Here is a 25,499-nt window from a genome sequence, read left to right on the forward strand (position 1 = left end):
CTCCTCTGCAGCTTTGTCCATACTGTGGTTTTCTACTTAGCTCTCAATGAACTAGCTATCATAGTTATAGCTCCCTAGGAAATGCCATACAGTAGCTCTGTCAGGGTTTTTATTTGCTTGGGCAAATCGTTTTATTTCAGCAAGGTGTTTTATTAGCTTAGAGAGTCATAAATCACTTCAAAGGTAGATGAAAGATGACCCAAGACACACAATTTTATATGAGATGTTGTTCTTTCTGCCGAAGATCATGTCTCCTTGATTAGGATTGAGATCAATTTAGTTTCACACAAATTATGAAAAGCAAAAGATATCAACATACCTGTTTAGTCACCTGGCCAGAGCTAAGAGGCTGACTCCAACACCCATCTGGTTACCATCACTCAGGAAATCTGTCATCAACGTGCAGGGTTATAACAGTCCCAAAAAAGGCAGTTTGAAGTTCCTTCTCCAAAACATAAGTCCTCCTGGGCCCAAATCATACCAACGATGAAGACACTGGTGTGAGAATAGCTATGACAAAGGAGTTGTATTAGTTAGCATAGGCTCTGCTATGATGCAGCAACACCTAAACCCTTAAATCTCCATGACTTAACCCAACATATGGTTATTTCTCATTCTCACCAGGTTTCCAATGAGATTTGGTCATGCCATACGGCAGGGTGACTCAGCAGTTAATCCTGTCCTCTTTCATCTGTTACAGCAGGAAGAGGAGAGGGAATAAAAACCTCCACCCACTTCCTTCCCTTCTTCCTTCCTTCCTTCCCTCCTTCCTTTCTTTCATGTTAAGTTTTTTTTTTTAAAGAAGTTTCAGGTTCACAGGAAAATTAAAAGGAAGGTGCAGAGATTTCCCATATACCCTCCATATACATGCATAGTCTCCCCCGTTATTAACATTGCCCACCATCCGTCTGCATTAGTCACTTCAGTCATGTCCGACTCTGCAACACCATGGACTGTAGCCCTCCAGGCTCCTCTGCCCATGGTATTTTCCTGGCAAGAATACCGGAGTGGGCTCCAGTTTCATCCATCTCATTAGAACTGATTCAAATGAATTCTTTTTAATGGCTGAGTAATATTCCATTGTGTATATGTACCACAGCTTCCTTATCCATTTGTCTGCTGATGGGCATCTAGGTTGCTTCCATGTCCTGGCTATTATAAACAGTGCTGCGATGAACATTGGGGTGCAGACCATTACAGTATACTAACACATATATATGGAATTTAGAAAGATGGTAACGATAACCCTATATGCAAAACAGAAAAAGAGACACAGATGTACAGAACAGACTTTGGGACTCTGTGGGAGAAGGCAAAGGTGGGATGTTTCAAGAGAACAGCATCGAAACATGTATATTATTTAGATCACCAGCCCAGGCTGGATGCATGAGACAAGTGCTCGGGCCTGGTGCACTGGGAAGACCCAGAGGGATCGGGTAGAGAGGGAGGTGGGAGGGGGGCTGGGGATGGGGAATACATGTAAATCCATGGCTGATTCATGTCAATGTATGACAAAAACCACTACAATATTGTAAAGTAATTAGCCTCCAACTAATAAAGATAAATGAAAAAAAAATGCAGATTAAAAAAAATTTTTTTTTTAAATTAAAAAAAAAAAGAATACCGGAGTGGGTTGCCATTTCGTCCTCCAGGGGATCTTCCTGACTCAGGGATTGAACCCAGGTCTTCTGCATTGTAGGCAGATTCTTTACTATCTGAGACACCAGGGAAGACCACCAGATTGGTATCTTTGTTACAACTGATGAACCTGTATTGATACATCATAATTACTCAAAGTCCATAGTTAACATTCTGGTTCTCTCAGTATTGACTATTCTGTGGGTTTGGACAATTGTATATTGATATGTCGGAGAAGGCAATGACAACCCACTCCAGTACTCTTGCCTGGAAAATCCCATGGATGGAGGAGCCTGATAGACTGCAGTCCATGGGGTCTCGAAGTGTCGGACATGATTGAGCGACTTCACTTTCATGCATTGGAGAAGGAAATGGCAACCCACGCCAGTACTCTTGCCTGGAGAACCCCAGGGACAGAGGAGCATGGTGGGCTCCCATCTATGGGGTCGCACAGAGTCAGACATGACTGAAGCAACTTAGCAGCAGCAGCGTATTGATATGTATCCACTGTTATAGTATCATACATAGTATTTTCACTGTCCTAAAAATCCTAAGTACTCTACCTATTCATCTCTCCTCCCCCATCTCTGACAAACACTGATACTATTTTTTCTCCATGGTTTTGCCATTTCCAGAATGTCATATAGCTCAGATCATATAATATGTACCCTTTTCAGATTTTAGTAATATGCATTTAAAGTTCCTCCTGATCTTTTCATGCATGGCTTGACACCTCACTTCTCTTTAGCACTGATTAATATTCTATTGTCTGGATGTACCACAGTTCAGTTATCCTTTCACCTACTGAAGGACATCTTGGTTTCTTCCAACTTTTGGCAATTACGGATAAACTTTCTATGAACACATGCATGCATATTTCTGTGTGGACACAGGTTTTCAAATCCTTTGGGTAAATACCAAGGAGTGTGATTGCTGGATTGTATGGTATGAGTTCGTATGTTTACTTTTGTAAGAAACTGCCAAACTGTCTTCCAAAGTGGCTGTACCATTTTGCGTTCCTACAAGCAATAAAAGAGAACTCAGCATTTGGTGTTGTCAGTGTTCCAAATTTTGGCCATTCTAACAGGTATGTAGGTATCTCATTGCATAGAGTCTTAATTTCCTGATGACATTTGCCCACTTTTAAATGCCTGGGCCTGGAGTGACACTCACTGCTTTTAACTGACAGCCCACTGGCCAGAACTAGACATAGCCCAGGACCCGACAGCAGGTCTGAGAAACACAAGGGAGGGCCTGGGTGCTGAGGAAGAACAAAGGTCTCTGCCACAGGGCTTAAACCCCTGGGAATGGCTTTCTTAGCACCTGTCCCAACTTTATCTCTTGCCATGGATCCAGGCTTATTCTGGTGTGCAAGTTGGACTGGAAAAGCAGTCTCGCTTCTGTGACTGAGAAAGAACTGGGACTCAGAGCCCAGAAACCTCTTTGGAAGCAAAGTCAGGAGTTAGATATGCTAGACCACCAGGAACATCTGGCTGACTTGGGGCACACATTGGAGGCCGCTGCAAGAGTTTCTCCCTCCTCCTCTATATTCAGATCTGAAAGCACCCAACCATCAAGGAAATGCAGAGCAAGTGAGAACAGCCATGCCTCTGCGTAGCTGTTTGTTCCCAGTGCCCAGGGAGGCAACTCTACTTAAAGCCAGCAGCCGGACTGCCACAGAATCCAAGGGCACTTCACAACTGGCAACCTGGGACCATGGCTGCTCAGGTGTGGTGTTCTCTCTAGACCCTGACATCACTGGCTTTATACTGGCCAAAGTCCCCCATAGAAAAGTCAGGCATCGGAGTATCCTACATATCATATCTCTTGTGCCGATTAAAAAAATAAAGATAATCACTACAGAAATAGCTTGTAAGTTGTAGCAGCATCTTATCTGCAAGTGAACCAGCCATGCTGTTCAGATATTATATTATACTATTATGAAATTCACATTGTAGTCTCTTCAATGTAAAGAATCATTTCAGTGAACAAAGTACCTTTTTTTCTTCCAATTCCTGTTTTAATTAGAAAAGTGATGGAAAATCTAGAAGTACCTCCCTATAGCTAGTTTTTAAAAATCTATTTGGAAACCTTGAAAATATTGGTAAATTATAAAAGAAATTGAACTCTGATACTTTTCTCTTATTTTATTGTTCCCTATTCTCTGAAAAGCCTTCAACATTGTATTTTTATCGCTCAGAATAAGGATGCATTTTCCTCTCAGAACATGAAGATATTCTAATTATATGTAAATCAGTTCACAGAAATAAATATCCATGGTTAAAGGACATTTAAAATGTTAAAGGGTTTTTCTCAACCATTTACTGTTTAAAATAAAAGTCTATTTCCAGAACCCTGGTAGCTCTAACCCCCTTTCATGACTGCACAGAAGCACAATCTCATGCAAAGCCATTTTTCCTGGGCTCTTCACCCTGAAAGACCTCAAGTGGGGAATCACAGTTTGATTTTGATTTTGAGGCAATTCTATGTTAATCAACTTTTTTTTAACAGTGGAAACTTTTTTCCCTTTTATTCAGAATCAAAACAGACAATTGGACAGAGAAACTGAATAGAAATCAAGAAAGTTGCTATCATATTGAAAAGGGTATCTTAAGTATTATCCTCCAAGTCCTGAAAACACTGCCACACATGTATGTTTAAAGTATCATGATTGCCTTGATGCCTATATTCTGCTCTAATTCCCTGGCCATAAACACCAACAAAATGCTGATGATTCCTCTGTCTCCACCCCTGGAATCCACAGCTCACATAGCTGAATGCCTATTTAATATCTGCACTTGGTTATCTCACAGGCATTATAAGCTGAGCATGTTCAAAACGTAATCCTTGATCTGCAAATCTACCTTCCCCCACTTTCTCCTCAACAACGGGCAGTGGTGTGCTTCAGGTCTCTCAGGACAAAAGCCCAGCGCTTTTTCTCTCAGTCCACTTTCAACCCATCAGCTAAGTTCTATTGGCCCCATCCTAAAAAATTTGTCCAGAATCTGACTATGTGTTATCAACTCCATGATCATTACTCTGGTCCAAGCCACCATCACGGTTTGCCTACATTTTTTTGCACTGGTCTTCTCCCTAATTGTGACCTAGCCCTCCTAGAGGCTACTTTGAACACCATAGTTAGCTAGAATGATCTTTTGAAAACATAAAGACAGTCATGTTACTTCAGTGCTCTAAACTCTCCAAGACCTCTCAGTGTCAAAGCAAAGTCCTATTCCTGCAGATGGCCATCCAGCATATGAAAATATGCTCAACATCACTAATTATTAGAGAAATGCAAATCAAAACTATAGAGCGGTACCACTTCACATCAATCAGAGTGGCCATCGGGGAGACTTTCCTGTGTCCAAAGGTTATGACTTCACGTTGCGGTGCAAGGGGTGCAGGTTTGATCCCTGGTCAGGGAACTAAGATCCTACCTGCCCCGAGGTCAAAATACATAACAGAGAAGCAATACTGTAACAAATTCAACAAAGACTTTAAAAATGGTCCACATCAGAAAAAAAAAATTTTTTTAAAGACTGGCCATAATTAAAAATCTACAAATAATAAATGTTGGAGAGGGTTTGGAGAAAAAGGAAACTTCCTACACTGTTGGTGGGAATGTAAATCAGTGCAGCTACTATGGAGAACAGTATGTAGGTTCCTCAAAACACTAAAAACAGAGGTGCCATGTGATCCAAAAATTCCACTCCTGGGCATACACTCAGATAAAACTGTAATTCAAAAAGATTCATAGGATTATTATTCACAATAGCCAAGACATGGAAACAACCTAAATGTACATCAATGGATGAGAGAATAAAGAAGATGAGGTACATATATACAATGGAATACTCCTCGGCCATAAAAAAGAATGAAATAATGCCTTTTGCAGCAACACGGATGGACCTAGAGATTATCATACCAAGTAGGGTAAGTCAGAAGGATAAAGACAAATGCTGTATGATATCACTTATATGTGAATCTAAAATATGACACAAATGAACTTATCTATGAAAGAGACTCACAGATAGAGAGAACAAAGTTGTGGTTACCAAGGGGAAGGTGGATGGGGGAGGAATGGGTTGGGAGCTTGGGAACAGCAGATGCTAATTGGTATCTATAGAATGGATAAACAACAGGTCCTACTGTATAGCATGGGGAACTATAGTTAATAGCCTGTGGCAAACCATAATGGAAAAAGTATGAGAAGAATGTATATGTGTATATGTGTAACTGAATCACTTTGCTGTGAATAAATACTTGAATAAACTAAAATTTTTTTAAAAAGCAACATGATATTAAAATGGTGCATCCCTTTGATCTCATTTCCCACATCTCTCTCCTGATTCGCTCAGTTCAAGTTCAGGGCATTTGTTTCTCAAACTCACCAGATGTGTTTCCACCACAGGACCTTTGCACTGACTGTTCCTTTGCCAAGGATGCTTTTCCCCAGACATTTGCAAAACTCTTGCTCCTTCATCAAACTGATGACTACAGATGTAGCATCCTCACTGCTATCCTGCCCTCCTTTCCCTACTACATCTTGGGCTTCATATTTCTTACCATCTAATGCATTTTATACTATACTTTATCATTTCCTTCTTCTAGTATATAAACTCCACAAGGGCAGAGATTTTTATGTTTTGTTCACAGCTGTGTCTATTCACTTAGGAATGATACCTGGCACACAGTAGACACTTAACAAATATTTGTTGACTAAATAAGATTCAATGCATTTGGATAAATTAGGGGCTGATTCCCACCTTTCATGCCTTCTAACACTTCTCACTTGCACATTTGTGGTACGTGAACCTATGACAGGCCAAGGGGATCCTTGTTGCCGGATCATTAGGGGCTAAGCTTGTAATCAAACCTTGAGGGTATGATTTGCAACATCTGAATGTACCCATAGGCTGCACACTGGATCTTATTTCTGATCTGGACTAGCTGCACCAGGTCAGTCACTGCAGATACCTTTATGGAATGAGGTGAGGGTGTGTACAAATCTGTCACACCAGGGACTGTGGTACCCCCAGATCACTCATCTTACCAGACAGAGCTGCAGGGGTCAGAGGGCAGGAGTGATTCTGAAGATAGCTACATGGATGTGGGTAAATCAGACTGCCTCCAACACCTTTCTGGTCAGGAGAAGGTTATAAGTAAAAATTTGGATTTCAGCAAGTGCTAGTAGACCTGCAGACCGGTGTTCAAACAACTGAGAAGCAGCTTCCCCCTCTTCCACAGACACTACCCAGCTCTGTCTCCTCCAAGCTCAGCAAGCTACACGCATGAACTAGGCTGTGAGCCCAGGAGATACTCCCTGAGACCTTCCAAAACATTCAGGAAGGACTGAGGGCTCAAGCAGCTGGAGGTGCCCAAGACCACCTGACATTTGGATTATGCTGCTAACATGACTTCATCAGTAGCCAAGGGCTGGCTGGACCTGGGGAAACGTGGGCCGCACTTGGGTGACATCACCAGCTCTGCCAAGTCGTGGACGCTCTGTCTTGTGGTCTCATCAAGCCGGAGGTGATACTTAGGGATAGGATCAGTTGTCACTGATTTAAATGAGCTGGACCCACTGGGTGAGCTGCTTTTAACATATCCCGAACAATTCTAAGATGTGATGAAATCTAAACATGTCACAAGCAGAAAGGGCAAGAAATGTTTCCAAGTCTCATTTGCTCTTATGAAGTGACATCTAGAAGGAAAATGAATTCGATGAAGAGGAAAAGGCGAATTATGATATTAAAAATTCATTTCCATTTAGCCAATTTGCTATTAGCATCACAATTATCACAATTCAGGATACTTTAATAATTAGAGCCTCACATAGGTGGCATAATTGGCTGTCTCACTGATAGGATTTAAGGAACATCAGAAAAATCCCTTTTCCTAAATCACTTCTTCAACAGCCTGAGTCACCCACCAGGGCAGGACACAGCTGACCCTTCCTGGGTTCCTCTTGTAAATACACATTCTGGGCTCCAAAATCACTGCAGATGGTGACTGCAGCCATGAAATTAAAATACACTTACTCCCTGGAAGGAAAGTTATGACCAACCTAGACAGCATATTAAAAAGCAGAGACATTACTTTGCCAACAAAGGTCCGTCTAGTCAAGGCTATGGTTTTCCCAGTGGCCATGTATAGATGTGAGAGTTGGACTATAAAGAAGGCTGAGCGCTGAAGAATTGAGGCTTTTGAACTGTGGTGTTGGAGAAGACTCTTGAGAGTCCTTTGGACTGCAAGGAGATCCAACCAGTCCATCCTGAAGGAGATCAGTCCTGGGTGTTCTTTGGAAGAACTGATGTTGAAGCTGAAACTCCAATACTTTGGCCACCTGATGTGAAGAGCTGACTCATTGGAAAAGATCCCGATGCTGGGAACGATTGAGGGCGGGAGAAGAAAGGGACAACAGAGGATGAGATGGTTGGATGGCATCCCCGACTCAATGGACATGGATTTGGGTGGACTCTGGGAGTTGGTGATGGACAGGGAGGCCTGGAGTGCTGTGATTCATGGGGTCGCAAAGAGTCGGACACGACTGAGTGACTGAACTGAACTGAACTGAGGGTGGGAAGTGACAGCCACTCAGGCCTAGCCCTTCCCGGCGAGTGGGTGGAGCAGATGAGAGTCCCGAAGGAAAGACTGAGCCTGGGAAGTGAGGCTCCTGGAGGCCACGGTGCACCCCAGGAGGCTTTTTCTCCTCGAATCGTCTTAGTGCCCCATTCCTGCTGAAGACCTTTTGTCTTCAGGAGAGCACTCTTTGCTCAAGAGGCAAATGTTTTCTGCAAATTCAAAGGAGAAATGGTAGGAACTGTGCAGTGGGACATCCTTCAGACAGGGAAGAGTTCTGCCATGGTCTGGGGTCAGGAGGGATAGGGGTGCGCCCTGCACTCAGAGCAGCGCCAACTGACAGTTCCAGGCAGGGCGCCTCTGAGGACTCACTAGGTCCCCTCCTGCCTTCAGCCAGGTTCCTGCCGAGCCTCTGGAACAAGTAAAGGATCCTGTTGTGACATAATCATAGATACCCACGCTCATGCTTTGAAAACAAGGCAAGTCCAGAGGAGACAGGCCCCAGATCAAACAATAATGCTGTGCTCCCAGTGCCTCTGCCTGTTTTCAACAGTGACCCCTCGGGGAAGGTGAGTTTCTTCTCTGGACTTCGGCCCCACCCACTCCCAAGCCCATGCTCATTTCCCACAAGCAACTAGAGGGGCTTCTGAAGTACTAAGCTGAACTGCTATTTTCTCAGTTTAAAAGTCATCAATACCTCCCCAGTAACCCTGGGTTCGGAAGATCTCCTGGAGGAGGACATGACAACCCATTTCAGTAATCTTGCCTGGAGAATTCCCATGGACAAAGGAGGAGCCTGATGGGCTACAATCCATAGGGTCGCAAAGAATCAGACACGATTGAGCGACTAAGCACACACATACAACCTCAAGAAAAAGGCCCACACCCTGGCCCAGTATTAGTGGTAAAGAATCTGCCTGACAATGCAAGAGACATAAGAGACCCAGGTTTGATCCCCGGGTCAGGAAGATCCACTGGAGAAGGAAATGGTAACCCACTCCATTATTCTTGCCTGTAGAATTCATGGACAGAGGAATCTGGCGGGCTACAGTCCATAGGATCACACATAGTTGGACACAACTGAAGTGACTTAGCATGCACACACTGGCCCAGTATATCTAAGTTGCACAAGATCTGGCTGCTATCCGTTCTCAGGCTTCCTCCCACCACCTTCCCACATGACCCCTGCATTCAGCTACAGGCACAGCTCCCAAGATGCCCACACACTGAGGCCTGGTGTGCTCCCCTCTGCCAACTGAGGCCTGCTCCACCTCACGTTCCTGAGGGTCAGCCTTGGTCCTGCTCTGGAAAGATGAGATGGTAAAAGAGGGCATGATAGAGTAAGTTAGAATGCAAGAAAGTCTGATTTTTACTGAGATTCAGTTGTTCTTCTTTAAGAAGCACTCCTCATATTGTTGTGAGCCTTTGGTTAATTTCCAAAGTTATGAAAAAGTTAATCTTGACAGTTTGTGTGTGTTTGCTTGTTTACCAGTATTGTCATGGCTTTTATGAAGGAGTAGGCTTTCAGAGGTCCTTACTTTGCCAGTCCAGAAGTATTTTTGCCAGTGGATTGATTTTTGACAAAGGTGTGAAGGCAATTCACTGGGTAAAGGATAGTCTTTCTACAAATGGGCTGAAACAATTAAATATTTATATGCAAATCAATTAATACATAAAAATGAAAGGAACTTTGATCCATATCATGCACCATACAAGAAAATAAGCCAAAAGGATCATAGACCCTAAAGTGAAACCTAAAACTACAAAATTTCTAGAAGAAAACCTAACAGAAAATCTCCATGACTTTGGATAGGCATAGATCCTAGATACAATGTTAAATATATGATCCTTGAAAGAAAAAAAATGACTCTTGTGAACTTAAGCAATTTCCCTAAAACCACTGAAACTTAGTTCTATTTTGAAGATAGGAAGAAAGACTTTCTCTCAGTACACTATTTCTCCCTATCCTCTCTGTGATTTTTTTTTTAAGTAATGAATGGCTGCTATCCAAAAGTCTACAAATGATAAATGCTGGAGAGGGTGCAGAGAAAAAGGAACCCTCTTACACTGTTGGTGGGCATGCAAACTAGTACAGCCACTATGGAGAACAGTGTGGAGATTCCTTTAAAAACTGGAAATAGAACTGCCATATGACCCAGCAATCCCACTGCTGGGCATACACACCAAGGAAACCAGAATTGAAAGAGACTCATGTACTCCAATGTTCATCGCAGCACTGTTTACAATAGCCAGGACATGGAAGCAACCTAGATGTCCACTGGCAGATGAATGGATAAGAAAGATGTGGTACATATACACAATGGAATATTACTCAGCTATTAAAAAGAATGCATTTGAATCAGTTCTAATGAGGTGGATGAAACTGGAGCCTATTATACAGAGCGAAGTAAGTTAGAAAGAAAAACACCAACACAGTATATTAATGCATATATATGGAATTTAGAACAATGGTAACAATGACCCTATACGTGAGACAGCAAAAGAGGCACAGATGCAAAGAACAGACTTTTGGATTCTGTGGGAGAAGGTGAGAGTGGGATGATTTGAGAGAATAGCATTGAAACATGTATATTATCATATGTGAAATAGATTGCCAGTCTAGGTTCAATGCATGAGACAGGGTGCTCAGGGCTGGTGCACTGGGATGACCCAGAGGGATGGGATGGGGAGAGAGGTGGGAAGGAGGGTCAACATAGGGAACACATGTACACCCATGGCTGATTCATGTGAATGTATGGCAAAAAATGGCAAAAACCACCATAATATTGTATACTGGAGTGGGTTGCCATTTCCTTCTTTGTAATTAGCCTCCAATTAAAATAAATTTTAAAAAAGAAAAAATAAATAAAGTAATGACACGTCAGTGTTATACTATAAGAGGTTATTAGTATAGTACTAGAGAGTTTCATTCATATTGTTGGTGAGCCAGTGTAAAGAAGTGAGAGGATCCAGGTTAAAACTGACCAGGCATCCTGAAAACAGGTGGTAGTGGTAAGATGTTTAGAGATCCTGGGGAATAAAATCTTAAATACAATGGTAAACATATGAGCTTTAAAAGGAAAAAGTGAATTTCATCAAAATTAAGAGCTTCTGTTCTTCTAAATCATTGTTAAAGGAATAGAAAGACAAGCCTCAGACTAAGAGAAAATATTTGGAAATTGTATATCTGATAGAAGACTTGTATCCACAATATAGAAAGTATTCTCAATACAAGCTCTCAAACAAACAATTCAATCTAAAAATGGTCAAAATATTTGACCAGACATAGGTGAAACAAGAAACATGGATGGTAATTAAGCACTTGAAAAAGTATTCAAGATCTTTAGTTATTAGGGAAATACAAATCAAAATCACAATGAGATACCACATCACAGTCATGAAATGGCTAAAATTGACGAGACTGCTGTATACCACGTGTGAGTGAGCATGCAGAGCCACTGAAACTCTTAACCACTGGTTTTAGCTGTTGTTCAGTCGCTAAGTCATGTCTGACTCTTTGCAACCCCGTGGACTATAAAATTATACAACTATTTTGGGAAACCATGTGGCAATTCCTTAAAAAGTATATACCTATCATATGTCCCAGTCACTCCACTCCTACGTATTTAACCAGGAGAAATGAAATCATGTGTCTACTTAGAGACTTGTACTTCAATAGTCATTGCAGCTTTACATGAAATAGCCCGAAACTAAAAACAACAAAATATTTATCAAGAGATGAACGGGGAAACAAATTTTACCATAGTCATGTAATGAATTACTGTTCACCAAAACCGAGGAATAAAGTATTGATAAATCAGCCATGTGGATGATTTCAAAATAAATACCCTAAGCAAAAGAAATATAAACAAAATATAAATAAATCTGAACAAAATATGCTAAGCAAAAATAGATCTAAACAAAAAATTATACATACTATGCCATTCTCATTTGTCTAAAGTTCTAGGAAATGTGACTGTATTCCATTTGTTCAATACAAGCTAACACACAGAGGCAGAGAGCAGAAAGTGTTTGCAGTGATGGAGCAGGGGCTAGCATGAGTGGGAGGGAAGAAATGCAAAGGGTCCCAAAAAGTTTTTGGACATGATGGGTATGTGATGGTGTCACCAGTACATACATATGTCAAAACTTAGATTTAAGACATGTGCATTTTATTGTATGTCAATTATTCTCATAATGCTATTAAAAATAATAAAACTCAGGACCATCAATCCAATCAGTGTGTGGCTGTAAGACATTTTGTTAAGGCGTATAAAAAAATTAACCCATGGACTTCCTGGTGGTCTAGGGCTAAGACTCTGTGCTCCCGATGCATGGGGCCCAGGTTTGACCCCTGTTTGGGAAGCTAGATCCCACATGCTGCAACTAACAGTTTGCATGCTGTAACTAAAGATCCTATTATACATGATGCAACTAAAGATCACTCATACCACAACTAAGGCCCAGCACTTTTTAAAAAGAAGAATTAACCAAGTAGAACTTCCCAGATATACAAATGGGCTTTAGGAAATTAAAGGCAAGATCCCACAGTCTTCAGAAAGGATGAGTACATTTTGCATGGGGAAAGAAAGTGAATCATTCTGACAGAGGACAGACTGAAGAAGATCTATGAAAGGAAAATCAAAATAAAGTTGGTATTGCTAAGAGAGCTCTCTAAAATGGAGCCAGCAACACTGGTAACTATTAGAGAAATTCAAATTAAAATTGCAATGAGGTTCCACCCACACCAGTCAGAATGACCATCATTAAAACCAATCTACCAATCTCAAGAGACTGTGGAGAGAAAGGAACTCTCCTACACTGTTGATGGGAATGTAAACTGATACATCCACTATAGAAAACAGTATGGAGGTTTCTCAAAAAACTAAAAACAGAACTATCATATGATCCTGCAATCCCACTCCTGGGCATATATCTGGGGGGAAAAAACCATAATTCGAAGAGATACTTGCACCCCAATGTTCATAGTAGCACTATTTACAATAGCCAAGACATAGAAGCAATCTAAATGTCCACTGACAGATGAATGGATAAAGAAGATGTGGTACATATATAGAATGAAATATTACTCAGCCATAAAAAGAACGAAATAATGTCATTTGCAGCAACGTGGATGGACCTAGAGATTATCAAACTAAGTGAAGTAAGTCAGAAAGAAAAAGGTATATACCCTCCATTATCACTTATATGTGGAATCTAAAATATAACACAAATGACCTCATCTATGAAACAGAAACAGGTTCACAGACATAGATAAGAGACTTGAGGTTGATGGGAAGGTGGCATGGGGGGAGGTTCAGAGTTTGGGATTAGCAGATGCAAACTATTATATACAGTATGGATAAACAACACAGGGAACTATATTCAATATCCTGTGATAAACCATAATGGAAAAGAATAGGAAAAGAATGTGCATATATACATACAAATATATATGTATATATACATACACACACATATAAATGAATCACTTTACAGCAGAAATTAACACAACATTGTAAATCAACTATATACATCAACAAAATAAATTTAAAAAAATAATAATAAAATAGAGCCAGGAGGCCATTAGCCCACTCCAGTGCTCTTGCCTGGAGAATCCCAGGGACGGTGGAGCCTGGTGGGCTGCCGTCTATGGGGTCGCACAGTCGGACACGACTGAAGCGACTTAGCAGCAGCAGCAGTAACAGCAGGCCATTAAGGAAGTGTGACTTATACACATCTCAGCCTGGATGGAATCTGACCTACTGACTTGCCAGAAACTCAAGACACTTATTGGACTTCTGCCCTAAAACAATTTGTGATTCCTTAAGGACAAATGTTTTCTGACTAGTGTCAAAGTCCATCACAATTCTCACCAGGCAACTTTTAACAACCTCATACCTTTTTGTCTTTACAACTAATGCTTTCTCTTCCTTGGAGCATTCTTTTGGGGTTACCTGAATCTGTATCTCCCAAACTGCAGTTCCTAAGACCTCAAATAAATTCTTTTCTATTTTCAGTCTCCTGAAATGTCCTCTTAGAGTTAATAGATCAGTTTTACAAATGGCCCAATTCTGTGTCCACAGCCTCTCCAATATAGCTTGGCATCTCCACCCATCAAGATGTGGAATCTCTCTTTAGACTCTCTGACTCTGGGCTGACTTGAGAATATTCTTTGGCTGACATGATGCAGAGAAATTGATGGTGTGTTAGTTCCAAGCCCAGGCTTCAAGGTTCCTTCCATTCTCCAGCTCTCTTCCTTGGTTGCCTGCCTGCGTTGTGAGAATAAGCCTGGGCGAGCCTGCTGCAGGATGAAAGAACTCATGAAAGTCAGCTGATGACCAGACTGCCTCCAGAAGCAGAGCCTCCTGGATGACTTCTAGCTGATCACATATCATGATCGAGCCCAGCTAAGACCAGAAAAACTGTCCAGAGGAGCCCCATGTAAATTGCCAAACTGCACGCTGTGAGCTTGCTGTTTAAGCCACTGAAGTTTGTTACACAGCCCTAGATAACTGATACACATGCATCATCTCTTGTAATTCACACAACAGCCAGAGAGACAGGACACATTATCCCTATTTTAGGCAAACCTAAGGAGGAAATGGCAACCCACTCCAGTATTCTTGCCTGGAGAATCCCATGGATTCCCTGGCGGGTTACAGTCCATGGGGTCGCAAAGAGTCAGACACGACTGAGCAACTTCATTTTCACTTTAAGGCTCAGAGAAAGTCTCACAACTGTCTAGGGTCATACAGCTAGCAAATGGCTTGTAGTCATGAAAGCTATGTACCAATACTCTGGCTCTCCTCCCAGGCACTTGGTGAGACTGAGGTGGAGCAGAATATCAGGACTTGTTTTGGACAAAAGCTTAAGTGAAAGCAATGTGTGTCACTGCCAGGAGAAGGACTCTAAAAGAAATGCATGATTTGCTATGTTCCCTTCCTCTTGCTGCCATACACAGAGACTCACCATGTGGTGACTGTCCCTTCCGTCCAGGTCTCTGAATGTGGTCGGGAGAACAGCCCCCAGCCAACCCATGATGGACATCACACAGGACAGTGAATTAAACTCTTTTTAGAGTAAGTCTTTGAGATTAGGGATCATCACTGCAGCCCAATCTAGCCCATCCTAATTGATACAGCAGCTGGGCCAGGATTAAACTTCATATCTGTGTCATTCCAAAACCCACACTTTCACTCACAAATGAATGGGTAAGTAAATGATTTCTATCCAAAGGACGAGCAGGACCAACAGCACTAACTGAAATGGGAGAAAAAAGACGAAAGACAACAAATGAACGCAGTTGAGACAGCAGAGGTCAGAGGAACACATTTTCCATCCAGAGGTCAAAGAGAAGGCAAAGCAAGCACCTAGGGAGCGTAGGAATGAGGTCCCTCCCGCCACAGCCCTTCAGAGTTATGCATGGGGCTGAAGAGAGAGCCAGCTACTGCTTTTCATCAGAAAGTCTCTGAAGAATTGACTCCAAGCAGGCACAGTGGGGCAGCCAAGAGCATGGGTGGCGAGTCCACTCCTTCTGTCTCTGGGTTCAGTTCAGTTCAGTCACTCAATCGTGTCCGACTCTTTGTGACCCCATGAACTGCAGCACACCAGACCTCCCTGTCCATCACCAACTCCCTGAGTTTACCCAAACCCATGTCCATCGAGTTGATGATGCCATCCATCCATCTCATCCTCTGCCGTCCCCTTCTCCTCCCGACTTCTATCTTTCCCAGCATCAGCTTGTAAGTGATCCTGCCTCAGGGAACCCCAGACTGGGACATCCAGGGTCCCTCCTGTGGCTGGGGCATCTCCTTCTGGCTTGACCATCCTGGTTGCTGCTCATTGCTGGATTTTCTTCCCCTCAAATTAGGATGGCTTCTTAGCATCCTTTCACTCAAACCTCTTCAACAAAACTAACCAAGATCTTCTGATTAATCAACTCACGTCCAGAATCTGACATCTCATGTTGCCCACCAGCAACTGTGGATTCAAATTCAACTCATCTGCTTCCACTTTGAACTCTCCAATTTAGGTGAGTTTTCCAAATACCAAACTTTAATTCTATGCAAATAAACAAATGCTTATCTGGAGGCTATTGTATGCACAGAGCTATGGCCAGGAAATAGATAAAACATCCTCTCTCCCTGGAGGGACTCACAGCCCAGGAAGGGAGACAGATGTCAGTAAAGGGGGCCTTAATTCAAGGCCACATTTGAGAAGGGCTGCATTAGAGGGCCAAAGACAACCAGAAAACAGGGTGAGTCGGTGAGATTCAAGCTCTCCAAGTTCCCCTCAGGGCCTGGACCTACTTCTCTGTGTGTTTTTATCATAATTTGCTACAATGCAATTTTGTTGGTTTTGCCTCAATAATAAGCAGTCTTGGGAACAAAATTAAATGTTTGCAATCACTGTAACGGGCTTCCCTGGTGGCTCAGTGGTAGAGAATCCGCCTGTCAATGCAGGAGATGCAGGTTCAATCCCTGGGTGAGGAAGATCCCCTGGAGAAGGAAATGGCAACCCACTCCAGTATTCTTGCCTGGGAAATCCCATGGACAGAGAAGCCTAGCAGGCTACAGCGCTGGGGTTGCAAAGAACAGGACACAATTGAGCAGCTAGGCAGCAACAACAATCACTATAACAATAATTATAGTGTAAGGCAGGGCAGCAACAACAACCGAGGTCCACTCTGTAGGAAGGGTGGTGGCCTACAGAGGCTCCAGGCGGCTCTGTCGTCTGAGGGGACTGCTGTCTCTCTCTGTGAGCAAAACACTCACACACTGATGTCTGTGGATCGCAGCTCCTATCCTGCTCACTTCTGCCACACACAAGTTGTGGGGTTGTTTTGCCTTTCCGCTAAGTAAAATGCATCAGCTAGATGACAACAACACACCCCCTCCATGAGGTATTTTCTCCTGCCCACTTCAGAGCTTTCAGCTGTCTTAATGGTGGAGGTCACTGCAGTTCTGACCTCCAGGTACTGGGGGGGCTGGAGTGTTATTGTTTATAATACTACTGGTCACCCTGAGATCCACCCTTTGAACAAAGCAACCAGAAGATGAAAAAGTTCTATGTCTACTATAATAATAATAAAAAAAAAAGGAAGCCAAGCTTATTGATTCAGATTGCATTAAGACAAAGAAACCATGACAAATCACAGAGAATGAAGCAGGAAAGACCAAGGAGGCTTCTGACCATGTGTGGATGTAAGTTAATAGAAGCCAGATATGAATTAGCAGAGACTTTTCCTGTTCTGCTGTTGGAAGATCACAGATGGTGAGCCTTAGAACGCCATGCCTGGCACACAGTAGGTGCTCAATAAATGCAATAGAGCAATCTCAGGAGCTGTGTGGGTAGAGAAAAGAGAAACTGTTCATAGGTATCAGGGTCAAAAATTAAATATTCTTCTCAACATAAGCTGGCAGATTTCTCATTATAATCACATATTCATTAATTTGGCCAAGAAATCTATTTACTACACATTTACTGAGTTCATGTTATATTTCAGGCGCTCGTCGAGGTATTGGGCTCACTGCAGGGAACAAGTCCCCCCTCTGGTGACTGCAGTCTAGTGATGATGCAGACAGCGAAGCTGCAAACTGAAAAATCAGGCTGTGATTTGTCCTACAGAGAAAACCAAACAGTGGTATGATAGTGCCTGGCCAGCATAGGGGGTGGGGCCAAGAAGGCCTCTCAGAGGAATGACATTTAAGCAGAAACCTGAAAGATCACTAGTTTCTTTCCGTGACTTCTAAAGGAAAAGCATGAGTGCAGAAGGAACAGCTTGCACAAGAAACCTAATGTGAGAAAGAGCTTGGAATGGAAATGGGAACATAGGATAATTTAAAATGTGGGAATGATGTTTTAAAATCGACACTTAAAAAAAAGTAGTACTTGTTGCCAATGATATTTGTCTACCAATCTCAACATGATGGAGTGAACAGAAGCCACTAATTCTGAAACCACCCCATTCATGGCAACCCCAGGTGGTGGTGGAAAAGTATGGGATAGTCAATCATCCTGCTCACCATGGACCTCAGGCAAGCCACTCACCACTCAGCCCCGTTTCCAATTGAAAAGGCCAAGGCCACTGACCCACAGTAGTGTTTCTGAGGATCAGATGAGATCATTTGCTATATTTACACCAGGGCTTGTTGTCAATGCCTCACACTGTGCAGAGTCTGTTGGCAGGAAGGAGAGGGTTGCAAACACCTACTGGAATGGCCCGAGCAGAGGTCCTTGGCCAGGTCTGTCCTCAAGACCTGTGATTTGACCCTTAGAGGCTGGTTTGTAAAGTAAGCCCATTACCAGCACCCTCAACTGGCTGGGGTTGAGAATACACAAAAATGAGGAATCAACAAAAATTCAGGGAGTCAGTGAGCACAGCTCCCTTATCTCTGTGAACATCACAGTGAAGGGCAGGAAGGAGCCACCCTCACTCCTGACCGCCTCGGCTGTGGGGAACCCTGTTGTCTGACCTCCAGGCCCGGACTCTCTCCAAGATTGCAGAGTCAACCCTGGGGGACAGGCTCGGGGACCAGAGGGATGCTCCTGAGCTCTGCCCTTGGTGAGTTCCCCACCAGGACAACCCCTTTTCACCCCAGTCTCCTTGGCCAGGTGCCAGGGGACTAGGGCACCCTTGAATGTATAATTAAAAAGAATGTTTAATTTATACTGGGCTAGAGGGTACAGAGGCATTTTAGAGACCACCGTAAAATAGAATAGTTGGTGAGGGGACTGATAACTGCTCATCATATTTGTTTTCTAAGAAATATCTTATCCCAAAGATTTCTTTAAAAAAATTTTTTTTACCACTAACATTAGTTTGAAGAAATGAGATTTACTTTGGCGAGGGGGGCTATCTTGTAACCCCATGGACTAACACTACTCCTGAGATTTTTCTTGTTGCTCTTGAACTTCTTTCAGATGGGGGGGAAAAAAAAAAACCTGTAACAATACCTTTTGTTAAGAACACATTACATTCCATGTATTCTTAGCTCTCTGAAAGTAATTCTGCTTTTAACAAGACTTTTTATTAATTAGTTTCTTCTTTCAAGATTCCAGTTCTTCAGAAATGCTTTGAAATATAGCTGTTCTTCATGCATTTTCTTTTGCTTAGAAAAGCCTTTTCCTCGGGCTTAGAAAGAGCTGGATAAAAACCAGTTTGGAGTTAAACAGCAAAACACATTAGTGTTAATACTGCCAATTTTCTATCACATGAAGATGTATGAACACCACGAGGTTTTGATTTTGACTAAATCTACAGGCTCAGATGTTTGAAAGATAGATTGTTCTTCTGGGCTTCTCAGGATAAAATTGAGTCAAGTTTGTGTCAGCCTGAAAATTAAATTGTGAATATTGTCATAATGGAAATTTCTTACATTTGCAAGCCAGTCCCTTATCAGAAAGTGGAAGGGAGAAAAGTGTGTATCCCTATACTTCTCTCATCTAATTCTGTATTCTGTTTAGTCCTTTGATGTTAATAGTTTAAATTACTCTGAGTACTTTTCCACCACGAGGGCTTTAGCTCTGCTTTCAAACATCTATAGATATAATAATGTGCCTCCCCAAATGCCATGAGAAGTTTTATGAACTCTTTTAGAACCCTTCCCCAGAGAAGGTGCATTTAATAGAGGAAAATGTCATGTTTCATTAGTATATTCGTGCTCACACAAATTTAGTCTTCAGAAAAGATAGTGCTTGTAAAACTGAAACCAAAACTGACAAATTGTGCTTCTGTTTAAAAGCTGCAATCCTCAAATAGAGAATCATTCTCACATACATCAGCATAAATCAGTAAAACATTTACTTTCCCTTCGAATAAAAATTCTTCTAAGATTCTATTCCTAGGATGTGAATCTAGACACCCATGTCCTGAGTCCTGGAGGTCATTTAACAGAATTCCATGGAATCTGGGCAGCTTTATTTATGATTTGTCCACTGCATGAGCAAGGATGGGTTTGAAATCAGGAATACCTTTTAGCCTCACTTCCCAGAGACAGTACAATAATGACATCTGAAGTCTCTCCTGCATTATGGCTTCAGAGGGAGGGGACCGCATAGAAACCAGAAATTCTAGAGTGAAGAGATTCAATTAAGACACACAGTGGATCACATCCACTAGAGACAATGACCGAAGGCTTGGGAATAAAGCAGTTTCATAAATAGAGATTTAGATCTTTCATTTCTGATCCCAGGAAAATATTCTCTTCAGGGCTGAGCAGCCTAGGAGGTAGATACAAATATGGGAGAGTCTAGCAGAGTGTTAAGATGTATAACTTTGGACTCGAAAGAGAATTCAAGTCCCAAATCTCCTACTTAATGACTTCAGTCAAGTTACTTAATTGCTCTGAGTTTTACTGTCTTCAAACAAAGGGTTATTGTGAGGATTAAACAAGTTGTTGTGTTCATTGATGTATTTCTTCAACAAATAACCACCAAAACCAAGGGGCTATTCTAGATGCTGAGACAGAATTGAACAAACCAATAAAGTTGTGACTCTCATGAGGCTTATATTTTAACACAAGGAGACAGAAAAAATAAAGGAATGAACAAAGATTCTGTTGGGTTGTGATCATTGCTATGAAGATACGTTTTAAAAGGATCTCCCTCACTATCGTGTTGAGAACAAACTCAAGGCAGGCAGAGTTAGAAGATGTGTTAACAAATAATCCAAACAGGTCCCAAATTAGCAAAATTATAAATGAAAGAGAAACACCACAGAAATAGAATCATTAGGTAATACTACAAACAAACATGCCATCGAATTTGACAACTTAGAAGAAATGGATAAATTCCTAGAAACATAGAATCTTACAAGACTGAATCAGGAAGAAACAGAAAACATGAACTGACAAATGACTAGTACTGAAAATTGAATTAGCAATCAAAAAAACTCCCAATGAACAAAAGTCTAGGACTGAATGACTTCACAGGGGAATTCTACCAAATATTTAAAGAGGAGTTAATACCTATTCTCAAACTATTCCAAAAAATTGAAGAGAATGGAGTACTTCCAGACTCATTCAATGAGGCCAGCATTACCTTGATATCAAAATCAAAGACATGCCAAAAAAAGAAAATTACAGGCTAATATTCCCAATGAATATAGTCACAAAAATGAAAGACTTGTACTCTGAAAACTATAAAGCACTGAAGAAGGAAACTGAAGATGACACATATAAAAGGAAAGATATCCCATGTTTGTAGACTGGAATAATTAATATTGTTAAAATGTCCACACTATTCAAAGCAATCTATATATTTATTGCAATCCCTGTCAAAATACCCATGATATTTTTTAAGAACTAGAACAAATAATCTTAAAATTTGTATAGAGCTAAAAAATACTGTAAATAGCCTAAATAATTTTGGGGAAAAGGAACAAAGCTGGGGATGTCACACTCCCTGACTTTAGACTATACTACAAAGCTACAGTAATCAAAATAGTATGGTACTGGCCCAGAAACAGACACAAAGATAAATAGAAAAGAATAGAGAACTTAGAAATAAACCCATGTATATGGTCAATTATTCTATGACAAAGGAGGCAAGAATATATAATGAAAAAAAGGCAGTCTCTTCAATAAGTGGTGTTGGGAAAACTGAGTAAGTGTATATAAAGGAATTAAATCAAAATATTTTTTCATACCACATACAAAAATAAAGTCAAAATGGATTAAAGACATAAATTTAAGACCTAAATCCATAAAACGCCTTAAAAAAAAGGCAATATGCTCTTTAGCATTGGTCTTAGCAATATTTTTTTGGATCTATCTTCTCAGGGAAGGAATACAAAAGCAAAAATAAACTAATTGGACCAAATTAAACTAAAAAGCTTATGCACAGTGAAGGAAACTATCAATGAAATGGAAAGACAGCCTACTGAATGGAGGAAGATATTTGCAAATCATATGACCAATAAGTGTTAATATCCAAAATATAGAAAGAACTATTACAGCTCAATATAAGAGAACAGTAGTGAGGTTCCTCAAAAAATTAAAAGTACAGCTATCATATGATTAGCAATTCCACTCCTAAGTATATATCCAAAGAAAATGAGTACACTTATTTGAAAAGATATAGCACCCCAATGCTGTATTGGAGGCCTGGCATGCTGCGGTTCATGGGGTTGCAAAGAGTCAGACATGACTGAGCAACTGAACTGAACTGAGCACCCCAATATTCATAGCAGCATTATTGAAAATGGCCAAGATATGGAAGCAAATTATATGTACAATGACAGATGAATGGATAAAGAAGATGTGATATATAAGGAAGATGTGTGTGTGATATACTCCACACACACAATGGAATATTACTCAGCCAAAAAAGGAATAAATTTTTGCCCTTTGCAGTATCATGGATGGACCTTGAGGGTATTAGGCTAAGTGAAATATTACACAGAGAAAGACAAATATTGTATGATATCTCTTATATGAGGAATCTAAAAAAATTTTAAAAAATGAATATAACCAAACAGATTCGGAGATATATAGAACACACTGGTGGTTGCCAGAGGGGAGAGGGGTGTGGAAGGGGCAAAACAGGTGAGGGAGATTAAGAGGTAGAGACCACCAGGTATAAAATAGTTAGATAAATTACAAGGATGTCATGTATACCACATGGATATAGTCAATTATTTTATAGTAACTTTATGTGGGGTATAATCTATAAATATATCAAATTACTATGCTATACACCTGAAACTAGTATAAAATTGTAAGTCAACTATACTTCATTTTAAAAAGAAGAAAACCAATCAATCAAACAAAGATAATGATAGCTTTGAGGGCTGGCAGTAGAACATCAAGAACTAGTCATATTTTAGATTTATTTTGAAAGTGAAGATGATAGCCTTTGCTGAGGGTTTAGAGATGGAGCATAACAAAATAAAGAAAGTAAAGATAATCCCAATACCATAGATCTGATCATCAACCACGTAAGTGTCAAGACAAGTAACTGGCATGGGGAAGCCTGGGGAAGGGATAGATCTGTGTATGAGTATGTGGCAGGCCAGTGTGTGTGTCCAGAAGAGGAAATCAAGAGTTCAGTTTTGGACATGTTCATTTCAAGATGCCTGTTTGGTATACAAGTGGAGCTATTGAGCAGATGATTGCAGGAGGTAAGGCCAGACAGGCACAATGCCTGGTATGTTTTCTGTTTTTGCAATCCTTGGAGCATCTGAGTGCTAGATGCAGTCTTGAGGTGTTTCTCAGCAACCTGGGTACCCAAACTCTTGAAAAGTCCCAGAAGATGAAACTATCACTTGGGCAGCCAAGAGGTGACCTGCTGGACACAGGTTCAGAGAGCCGGAAACCTGGTCAGATTAATTCCAGACCTCACTTTCTGAGAGTAAACTCCCTGAGAGTGCCTGCAAAAAGGTACATCGGTCACTCATCAGCAGAGCAGATGTTGCTCTGGTCCTCAATGGACGGTAGTTGCCCTTCTTTGCAGGGTCTCTCTGCTCATTGCCCCTGACCTGCCCCTTAGTTTCACTAAAACCCATAGGCCCCAGCCCACCCAGATCTTAGCTTTCACCTCCCTGGACTATGGTGAGGCCTGGGCACTAGCCTCCCTCTCCCTCCAGCCAGGCAGTTTCCTGTCTTCACCCTCCTAAGTAGTCTGCCCTAGAGTGATCCCACTAGTTAAGATACCTGCAAAATCAGGGGTAAGGCTCTAATAGAACTCAGCAAAGTCAAGATGATGAGATGAGCTGGGATGTCGGAGTGGCAGGTAGCTGCCTTCTTTGATTTGGATTCACAAATCATAAGTCTGATCATTTCCAAAAACCTTTGCTGGTGCCCTAAAGCCTATATAATAAATCCCAAATTGCATTCCACAAAATGGCACAATTTTTCATGCCCTCTCATTCATTCGCTCACTCACTCATGTTTTCATTCATTTCTTCATTACTGAGACCTGCTATGAGGCCTTATGCTGGACTCTGGAGATATACCATCCTCTCCTCACCCAACCTTACCCCAAGAATCGTGCAGCTGAGGGAAGAGGCACACCTGTGAAATGAGGCTTTCCACCAGATATACAACACCTTTGCTTGGGGATCATAAGTATATCTCCAAACACAGGATCCTCCTTAAAGAGGTGGCCCTCTCCCTTCCAGCCACGCCTCATGCCACCTCCTCCAGGCAGACTTCTGTGGGATCCTCTCAACCTAAAGCAAAACTCCTTGTTCAGCGTTCCCATAGCATGGGGCTCACTTCTTAGAGGACTACCAAATTTCACCCTCTAGTGTTCTCTTCTCCTCCAGGATGTCACTAAGGACAAGAAACAATCCATGATTACTGGTAAGCTTGACAACCAGCAAGTCCTCAGCACACAGCTGTCCAATGACAACCTGTCACCAGCCCACAGGAGAAAGCCCCTTTTTACAGGCACCCGATCAAGGATCTGCCTGCAATGCAGGAGACCCCGGTTAGATTCCTGGGTTGGGAAGATCCCTTGGAGAAGAGAAAGGCTACCCACTCCAGTATTCTGGCCTGGAGAATTCCATGGACTATATAGTCCATGGGTTCGCATAGAGTTGGACATGACTGAGCAACTCACTTCACATCCCACCTTCTGGTGGAGAATAAGCTTGGACACAAAGTGATGTAGTAATCTAGTTACAGCAGACTAAATACTGATATCCCAACAGTCACCATTTGCAGAGATTTACAGCCTTCTGGGTTCTGTGCTGATAAAATCACATACATGATCTCCTGTCACCCTCACATAGATACTATTCATCACCACTCTTTTACAGATGAGGACACTGAAGCTCAACAGGGCAATGACTTACTTGAGGTAATACAGCTGGTCACCAGCAGAGTCAGAACTGAACCCAGATCTTTGAAAGTCTAGAGATAGAGTCCTTCCCCTGGGTGCTGTGGCTTCTCTATGGAGGACTGGATGTCTGAATGAAGCAGGGGTAGCGGTGAGGCAGAGGAGAACGTGGCACAGGCACGCCCAGGTGGGAGTGGTGGGCTATGTCTTTCGAGTAATTCTCCTGTCCTGCTTTTGCTGATACAGCACTAGCCACTCGGAGCGAGTGCTAACGTGGGAGGAGAGACAGCAGGGGGGCGGGGGGGGTGGCTGGCACCATCCTAACCTTGGCCTCCCTCTGGCTTTGTTTCCAGCTGTTTGACTGTGCAAACAAACCATGGCAAGTGGCCACCCCACTGTCTGCTTTCCTGAGCAGCTGCAAAACGATGTGAGGTTTGCGCCAGGAGTAGTGAGTGAAGCAGGGCAAACCTCCACCCCACAGGCATATGTTCTCC

General features: G+C 41.9%; 1 long non-coding RNA gene across 1 annotated transcript in view; it reads right to left on the minus strand.

The window, feature by feature from the left end:
- Positions 1-334: 334 nt before the first annotated feature.
- The window catches only part of LOC122700977, a 197,677-nt gene continuing 172,512 nt past the window's right edge, over positions 335-25,499 (minus strand). The window contains exon 3 of the long non-coding RNA XR_006342886.1: positions 335-510. This is a non-coding gene — a long non-coding RNA (uncharacterized LOC122700977). The remainder of the gene's footprint in view (positions 511-25,499) is intronic.

This window comes from Cervus elaphus, chromosome 9 (assembly GCF_910594005.1).
Source record: "Cervus elaphus chromosome 9, mCerEla1.1, whole genome shotgun sequence".
Taxonomy (NCBI): domain Eukaryota; kingdom Metazoa; phylum Chordata; class Mammalia; order Artiodactyla; family Cervidae; genus Cervus; species Cervus elaphus.